Raw genomic sequence first — 9,856 nt, forward strand, 5'->3', positions numbered from 1 at the left:
ATTCATCCACTTCCAAAGCTTAGTTAGGTTTTTTTTTCATACTATATCCCCCAAATGAAAAATAGACAGTTCTGTCAACATTTATAAAAGAACAATGCCACACATTCAAGGACAGCCTCAATTCATCTGACCCAGGCTGGGGAAAGTACCTAAGAAATGCCAATTGGATAAGCTTGGTCTCTTTTCTCTTACCATGTGTTGCCTACTGACTCTTCTTGGCTTGGAACTTATTGGTGGTCTGCCCAGATTGAGAGATTTTGCTCTCACACATATGGAATGATAATCCCTGTGTCTTAAAAAAATTTATTTCAGGGATTTTCTTGTTTATCATCCTAACTGGAAGAAAGAAAAACATCTGGCCATAAAGAGGACAGAATCAAAGCTGATTATATATATTTAATTAACTTGCATTAAGTGCCTACTATGTACAAGGCCCCATGCTAGGCACTGCCTGCTGCGTCTACTTTGTCCACCGCCACTGCCTTGCTCTGTCTACCAGCAGCATTTCCAGTTTCCTTTAACATCTCTCAATGGGCATCATGCATTCTCAGACAGACTGGCCTACTTGCTATTCCATCTTCTACTTCTGGGCACAGTGTGTCCTTTATACCTGGCATGTGCTGCCACATTATCTAAACTCTCCAGAAACTCTGACTTCATTCAAGGCCTTGTTAATTTACCACCTCCTCCAGGAAGACTTCCCTGATCTCCTAGTTGTAATATTCTCTTTCCTCAAAGTATCATGTATATAATTATGTGTTTATATGTTGTACATGAATGTAAATTCCTTGAAGGTAGGGGTTGATTTTGTTTTTGTCTGTGTACCTCTAGTGCCCTCACACATAGTAGGCTCTTAATACATGCTTATAGGATCAGATTGGAATAGTTACCTGTGAGGGGGAGGGTGAAAAAGAGTCTCTTTAAGAATCTAGAATGATTTTATATATATATGTATGTGTGTGTGCATGTGTGCATATTTGTGTCTAATGGGAACCATCTTTAGGGTTGGGAGGAGGGAAGAAAAAATTTACATGGTAACTTTATTATATATTTAAAAAGAATTGCAAGTTGTACATAATAGATCTGCAGTTTCACATGCAGTCATTTTTTTTATTATGCTATGTTGTAGAAATGCTTGTTTTATTTCATAAATTAAAAATAGACAAATTTTCTAAAAATCTAGCTTCCCTTTATCACTTCCCAGTAGAGGTTCACCTCAGGCCTTAGGAGAAAATATCCTCAAAGCCACAACATTGGAAAGCTGAGTCACAGAACTCTATAAGAAAAGGAAAATTCAAGTTTCATGGATCTCGTCCTACTAAGATTTTGTTCACATTAGCAATGTGCCAAGATTAGCGGATGACATCTGCACTAGGACACCTAGGCTGCTTTTCTCTTGGGTCTCATTTTTAGCCAAGATGAAATTTGATTAGCTTACTCATTTCTGTGGAGAGGAGTAGGAACATTAAAAATAAATAGATCCTCAAGCACTATGAGAAATTTCGAACTTGACAGCATCCTGCTAGAAGTTTGCCCATTACAAGCAGGGTCACAGTTATGTCACTGATGCCTTCAGAATAATAATTGAAAATCTATTAATATTAAAATCTACCATTTACGTAGTGCTTTAAAGTTTGCAAAGTACTTTACAAATGTTATCTCATTTTATCATCACAACCACCTTGGGAAGTAGGTGTTATTATTATCCTCATTTTACATATGAGGAAACGGGGGCCAACAGAGGTAAGAGACTTGCCCGAGGTCATATAGCTAGTCAGTATCTGAGGCAGGATTTAAACTCAAGTCTTCCTAACTCCAGGTCCAGGGCTTTATCTACTGTACCATCTAGCTTCCTCTGGGTAAGAGCCAGAAAAAGTTCTCTGCCTTCGAAAAATTATATTGTCATAGTAATTTTAGAATTATGATTGTTGTTTAAAAAATAAAGTAATGGTTGTATCTATAACAAAGAAGACAAAGTGATCCCCCCCATATGTGTACTCTGGACTCTAATTGATCTTTGACCTTTCATTTCATCTCAACTTTGTATTTTTAACAGTGCTTCCTTAGAGAAAGTTGACTGAATCATTGGATCTAGAGATATGTTATGCTTCATGAAATGCTATCCTTCTCCCTTTATCAATCTACATGGGGAATGTTAAATTGAGTCACATGCACCCAGCATGCATAACAAAAAGGTTAAAAAGAAAAAAAATTGCACCTCACTATTCAGAAAGTAACTATGACAAAGTCTAACATTTTAGAGTTGTCATTCAGTCTTTTCAATATGCGACACAAAAATGAAGTCGGTGAAAAATGTATTCAACTTGCTACATGGGGATCAGAATGAGGAAAAGCAAAGGAATAATGTCACTTGAAAAAAAATCCAAATGTCCTGAGTATTAACGTGTTTTCATTAATGGGGACAAAGCATGGATGAGGGCAGCTTGAGCTCAATTAAATGTACATTCACTAAACAACTACCATGTGCAAGGTCCTGCACTGAATACAGAGAACCAAGGCATGATACAGGTTCTCAAGCCTTTGCCTGCATCATGGTTTGTTACAAAGAGTGTAGACATTGGAGTTAGAAGGTCTGTGTTTGAATCCAGCTATATGTGATGTTGGGCAAGCATTTCTACCTCTGGGCTTCAGTATCTTAATCCATAGAACAAGAGGACTGAACTGGACGATTTAAGATTCCTTCTAATTCTAAGAGTTTAAGGAGAAGAATTTTTGTTGGTGGTGGGGAGGGAAACAAAGCAGCCCAATCAGGCTCTTAGGTGAAAGGATAGGTATTGAGAGGACTTCGAAATATTCTTGCTAACTTCAGGGTTATCTCTTTGGAATTCATAGTCTTATTTTTTTTATGTTGTTTTAGCATAGATATATTTTCCTTTCAAGTCACATTTTCAAATCTCTCTCTCTCTCCTCTCTCCTCCCAAGAGAGTCATTCATTCTAGGAAAAAACTAAGGAGGGGAAAAAAGCACTTCAGCAAAACTAACAAACATATCAAGTGAGTGTGGTGATACATTCCATGTTTTACACGCATAGCTCTCCAGCCCTGCAAAGAAGGGAGGGAGGTACATTTTATCACCTCTTCTTAGTGGACTTCTTAGGGGATAAACTTAGTCATAATGATACAGTATTCAGTTTTGCTTTTTTAAATTTCCATTTACAGTGCTATAGGCATTTTGCATATTGTTTTCCTGGTTCTTCTTACTTCACTTTGCGTCAGTTCATATAAGTCTCTATGCTTCTTGGAATTTTTCGTATTCTTTGTTTCTTGTTTAGCCTTTCCTCACAGGGCATCCATTTTGTTTCAAGTTCTTTGCTACTACAAAGAGTAGTGTTATTAGTATTTTGGTATAGACCACATTTTTTTACAAGTATTTTATCTCAAAAGATACAGAGGAGATAGGAAAGAGTTGGTTGATATAATGGGAGTTACTGGAAATTAATAGGAAATCTTGAGAAAACCACAAGAGTACAGAGTCAGAAGGGTCCAGATCAAGATTGTCAGAACTGACTCAGAAATACGCAATAAATCTTGTAGTGCTGTTACCAGGCCCACCACCTCACTGGTACCCAAGCTAAAAATACAAAATGGATATGGGATCAGGAAAGAGGTGTGTGTGTGTGTGTGTGTGTGTGTGTGTTTGTGTGTGTGTGTATGTTAGATAGAGGGACATATGCTGAATATGATATCATGGATCAGAGAGGAAGATGAACCTAGATTGTATATGCACAATAAATTTTCTCCCCACAGCGGAGTTAGGCAGAAACACTACCTGGACTCTTCTGGGTCTGAAGTCAGAAAGATTAGAGTTCAAATTTGACCTTAGACAGCAGCTGTATGATCCTGACAAATCACTTAACCTTATTCTGCCTCAGTTTTCTCAGTTATAAACTATATAATAACATCTACCCCACAGAGTTGCTATGAGGATTAAATGAGATATTTGTAAAGTGCTAAGCACAGTTCTTGGCATACAGTAGTCACTTAATAAATGTTTATTTTCTTCCCATAGCTCTTAGCTAGAGTTTGTGGATTCAATAATATATTTAGAAAAATCAAACGGGATTGAGTAGGGCTTCAAAGAATGAAAATGACTGGTTGGTGTTGCTTTCCGGCCTTTCCTCCTCCATCATGGCTTTCTGGAATTGAGGAAACCTTAATTTATCTGAGTAGCTTATTAATGCTGACCTCATTTATAAGGCCTTCCCTGACAACCTCCCCTTCTGAACCCTTGTACTCAAGTTATGCAACCAATACCAGGCAACCTCTGCTCCCTTTTCCCCCCTGTGTTTTGCCTCTACAGTCATTCTTTGCTGATTTAACCACCGTAATAATGCTGAACTGTCCCAGGCTATGTATGCTTCCTTTTCACCTGCGGTGCTGGCTGACTGAGGAGCAGGCAGCAGTTAATTCAGTGACTGAACTTGGATTTACGAAAGACCCATTCAACAAGTACTTTTCTTGAGAGGCAGCCACTGTGAAGGTCCATTGTGTAGCATGCATACCACATTAAATCAATCATTATTCTTTTGAAGTAAGTACAAATCTCATAAGATCTCTGGGACACTGAGAAGTTAAGTGGACTTAGAGGGAAGGCCTGGACCTAGCCTGACCAAATCAGAGGTTGACTCTTTATCTCTGTCTCTCAAAGCAACATAACATGGAAGGTAGAGAGCCAGTCTCTGATTCTGGGCAACCTGGGTTCAAGTCCTGTCTCTAACATTTACTTGCTGTGTGACACTGGGTAAGTCACCTAACCTCTTAGGATTCTAGGCTCTCTAAGACTAGAAATCCAAGAGCAAGTGCCAACTTACATTTTCAGAGGGAATTTTCTTGCCAAGGAGTTCTCAAAACTGATGAAGTCTCAAGTCCAGTACCCTATCCAGGTAGAAGTACCCACATAGTCTGGCTATTAGCTATAGTTGTTTAAGTACTTTTTTACTTTGTATATAAAGTATATACACCAAAATTAGTGTCCACCTCCATGGTGTTTATGATACGGTGCAATACTACATGATTGGAGACATGACAGGCATTCTCTGGCCACCCCGATGCTTATTACCTCTAGTCAACTTGGGTAGCTGATTGGCTAAATTCAGGATATCAGGACAGGCCACCAAATTCTCCTGTATAACAAATTTTAGTAAGAATCGACAGCATATTTAGTCAGTCCCTCTCTCTCTCCCACTTGTGTTTACCCATTGTTGTTCCATCATGTTTGATATTTCATGACCCTATGTGGGGTTTTCTTGCAGAGATACTAGAGTGGTTTGTCAGCCACATATCATTATCTCCTTTTTCCTTAAAGAATTTTCCTAATGATTCTTCAGGCAAGCATTGCCCTTGTACTTTGGTTTCATAATGCCCTTATACCTACTCTTACCATGACTCTCTGCCCCAATTCTGTGGCATAACATTTGTTTTAATTGCTATTTCAGGGGTTTGAGAAGAATTCCTTATTGACTGGAAGGCCCGTGGACTTTTGTGCTGATAATCAACGTGGGACTATATGTTTGCCTGAGGCATTAGAAAACCCATTAGCTGGACCTCCTTACTAAGTGCTATCAAACCTTGCAAACTCTACTGAGAAGGTCTTGGTAAGCATGATATAGCCATACAGAACCATTCAGTAGGTGCTCAGTTAATAGACTGAGTCATTAGTTCCTGGCTTCAATTCTACTATAGTAAATACAGAGAGGTAGAAGTAAGAACAGAGGCTTTAGCATTAGTAGGCACCAAGCAATGTCCTCAAAACACACAGGGACACACATAAATAATGCTGGGGAAAATCTAATGTTGCAAGATCCAAATTGAGTTTTGGTCATGCTTGTTATAAAACAAATAGTATCCACATGTTCGCTAAGGCCAAAGGGCATACATAAGACCATTACCCAGACTTCTTAAAAAATATGCCATCCGGTTCTAATATTCTATAGCTCTATCATTCTACTCTACTTAACACTACAGCATTCACATCATAAGGACCCCTTCCCAAGCCCCAAACAAAACAATAGCTTTGCCCTCTTGTTTTCTTTCCCAAACCCTTTTTTCCCCTGCTCAACAAAGTAAAAAAAAAAACAAACCAAAAAACCAAAAAAAAAAATCCAAAACAAAACAAAACAAAAAAAAAGCCAAACTACTCATGATGAGAGGGAAAGTTGGTGGAAGTTCACCCAGTATTAAATCTTTGGCATCTAAAGGAAATGAAATCTCTAACTTGGAATCCTTTGTACTGTAAAAATCCTTCAACTATTAAATATTTTCAATGGCCAAGAAGTCTTTTGGCCTTTTTTTTTTCATTTTGAACACAATAGGTCATGCTTGCTCCCCCTAACTTTTGGATTCAGATTTCCAAAGTATAAATTATCCCTAAAAGCAGAGATTAGCATTTTGTCAAGATTTCTTCATGTGAAAAATTCAGCTCCTCTCAAAGAGAGATCATACTGACCTGACTGATTGGCTTTCCTCTTTAAAAAATCCAGAATTGCACTACTAACTGCTTCTACAAATCTGAAACATTCTGGAACTTTCAAATTCTTATGAGTACCATCATTATTCTACTTTTCTGTTTACCATCTCAGGGAGGGGAAAGGGGAGGGAGAGATACAGTTTGGAACTCAAAACTTTTAAAAAAAAGTTTTAAAAATTGTTTTAACATATAATTGGAGGAAAATAAAATATTATATCAAAAATTGTACTTCTCTTAAGGCTTTCCAGCTTTCAATGTGTGATTTATGATCCCGTCCTTTATCCCCACACCCAATCAAATTGAACACTTGATATAGGTTATGGCTACCTTAATACTTGGTCTCATCATCTGTACATCTCATCTGCACACAGACAATTATCTTACTATTCAATTCAGCTCCAATTTCATTTGGTCACCAAGTCCCTCTTATCCAGTAGCAATAAATCACAGACAGACTATCCTTCTGATATGAATTAATGAGTTTCCTCAGCTAGGTAAAACAATGCAGAGCCAATAGCACGCAGACTCCTACTTTTTTACTAAATAGACCTGGGTGTCCAACATGCTTCCAAAGAGGCCACATTCTAAGTGGTTAACATTTTATAAGTACAGCAGACATAGTACTGGCTTGTCAGTTGCACTTCCCTTTCCCTTGGCTCTTATTGACACAGTCACTAATCCCCAAATAGTGGTTTTAGAGATGGGAATTGGAGGAGTTTCATTGCATTATACATTTGTAGTTGTTTTATCAAGACAAATTATAAAGGAAATACATACAAGGAAAGATGATAGATCTTCAGGGTAATAGAGGCTAGTGGTAAAAAGAGCACTGGATTGGGAGCTGGGAGACTTGTGTCCTGCCCCTAGTTATGACAGTATGACTGTAGACAAGCCCTTTGTGACCCCAATATACTCAACTGTAAAATGACAGGATTCGATTAGGTGGTTCTAAAGGTCCCTTCCAGATCTAAATTTACGACCATATGATTCCATAAATGAAGGTTGGCAGCAGTGATGGAGTGATGGAGGAGTTCCTGGACACACAGTGAAATTCCGACACCAAGTCTCCTAGAGATAAAGAAGGAATTTCTAGACAATGCCAAGTTCCTGGAGCAAGCAAAAACAGCAGAGCCAAGTAGAATCTAGAGCCAAAGAAAAACAAAGGACAGAACCACAATGTGGAGAAATAGGGATGGACTTTGTTTTTGTGAGTTACCATGATTCACGGGCAGCTAGACAGAGTAGTGGATAGAGCGCTGGTCCTGGAGTCAGGAAGACTTGAGTTCAAATCCAACCTCAGACACTTACTAGCTATATGACACTGAGCAAGTCACTTAACCATGTTTGCCTCAGTTTCCTCATCTGTAAAATGAGCTAGAGAAGGAAATAGCAAATCATTCCAATATCTTTGCTGAGAAAATCCCAAATGGGTTCATGCAGAGTCAGACACGACTAAAATGACAGAACAAGTGAGTCGTGTAGACTATGCAAGTCTGGAGGAAAAAAGGTTGACTCTCCAGCAAGCCTTTCCAGATTTCTTCTTACAGAAGAATCTCAACCCTGAAGTAGTTCTGTAAGTCTGAAGTATTATATAAGCCCACAGAGTGGGAGGTGGGGAGGTAAAAGCCCACTAGGGAGGGAAGCAAAGTTATTTTGACCGTTCATGTGGGTACCAACTTGGGGTGGGTGTGAGTCTTTACAATTTGTACTTTTAGTTGAATTAAACAAAACCTATTCTATATTTAATGTGTTTTTGACCCAATTGTTCTTGTGAGGTCTAAGGTTCTTTTTTCCCTTTTTTTTGTAAAAATAGACACAAATTAAGTTCTAAGACCCCATAGGAAACCCTAGATGGGGACATGACTAAAGAGAAATATTTCAAAAGTGTCACTGAGACTGGACCTACTATGTGAAGATGTATTCTGATTATTCTTTTATCTTTCAGAACTAAAAGCAGAAAAAAGAAGTTATGTACATTGCTTTTCGGGGCCAGCTAGGTGGCGTAGTAAATAGAGCACTGGGCTTAGAATCAGGAAGACTCATCTTCTTGAGTTCAAATCCAGCCTCACACATTTATTAACTGTGTGACCCTGGGCGAATCACTTAACCCTGTTTGCCTCAGTTTCCTCATCTATAAAATGAACTAGAGAAGGAAATGGCACAGCACTCCAGTATCTTTGACAAGAAAACCCCAAATGGGGTCATGAGGAGTCAGAAATAACTGAACAACAACAAATATTGTTTTCACATTATGAAAAAAAATTAAGTTAAAAAAATTTTAAAGTAAAAGGATGACATAAATTCAGATTCTGCCTCAGATGCTTATTACTTATGTGTTCTTGGGCAAGTAACAACCTCCTTTGGCTTCAGTTTGTTCCTCTGTAAAAAGGAGATGTTTGGACTAGCTGGCCTCCAAGATTCCTTCCAGGTTGTAATCTATCATCCTGTGATCCTAAGGAAGCTTATGAATCTGAAATGCAAACCTGTAAAATCTCTTGTTTTTGCGCCAAAAGCTTAGGAAAAAAAAAAAACCAAAACATGTGAATCTCAAAAAAAAAACCCTCCCAAAGATGAAAAAAGAAAGATTATATTCAAAGCTCTGCAGTTACAAGCTTTTATAACCCAATAAAGCCCCAGAGTAGGCACTACTGGGAATCAGTGCCAACTCTTTGGCACAAGGAAACAATCGACATATGTTCAGTTTGAAGTTAAAAAAAATGCTCAAGAAATACAGACTTAATAATCTACACTGGGAAAAAATTTTGTAACAATTGAATTAAACCCCAATCTTTGTAGGAAATTTAATATAGAGAGGTGGGTTAAGAGGTAGGAAGGAAAGGGTGATAATCATTCAGATGTTCAGAAGACAAAATTAAATTGATGAGCCATATGAAGTTGACTGAGAGCAAACAGAAGCTAAGATCTAAGTTGGGTCTTTGACTGCAAGACGGCTTACTAAAAATAGCAGATACGTAGGTGGAGTCAAGACAGAAAAGCTTCATGAATCTTTTGATGATAATTTCTTGAGGGGAGAAATTTAGGCTACCAGTAAAGCAGAAGCATTAGTAGCTAGAGTTTTCTTGGTAATTCTTCAACTATTGGATTCTGTTTAGCATATATATTGACCCTGTAGTTAACCTATTCGATTCTATACAGTCCTCTTCTTTCTAATTTCTTGCCCCCTACTGTTTTATCCACATTAATGCCTTTTAAAAACCCAAAGTTGGATCATTCTCAACATCTGACTCCTAAATTCCTACTCAAATGCTGCTGAACAATAGTGAAGGAAATCATGCAAGCAAGCTAATTGGGTCTGCTGTGTATTTCTGTTAACAAATCACAACTGGCCTTCAGTGCATCAAGGCAACTC

This window comes from Vombatus ursinus, unplaced genomic scaffold, assembly GCF_900497805.2.
Source record: "Vombatus ursinus unplaced genomic scaffold, bare-nosed wombat genome assembly UNPS02000577.1, whole genome shotgun sequence".
Classification (NCBI taxonomy): Eukaryota; Metazoa; Chordata; class Mammalia; order Diprotodontia; family Vombatidae; genus Vombatus; species Vombatus ursinus.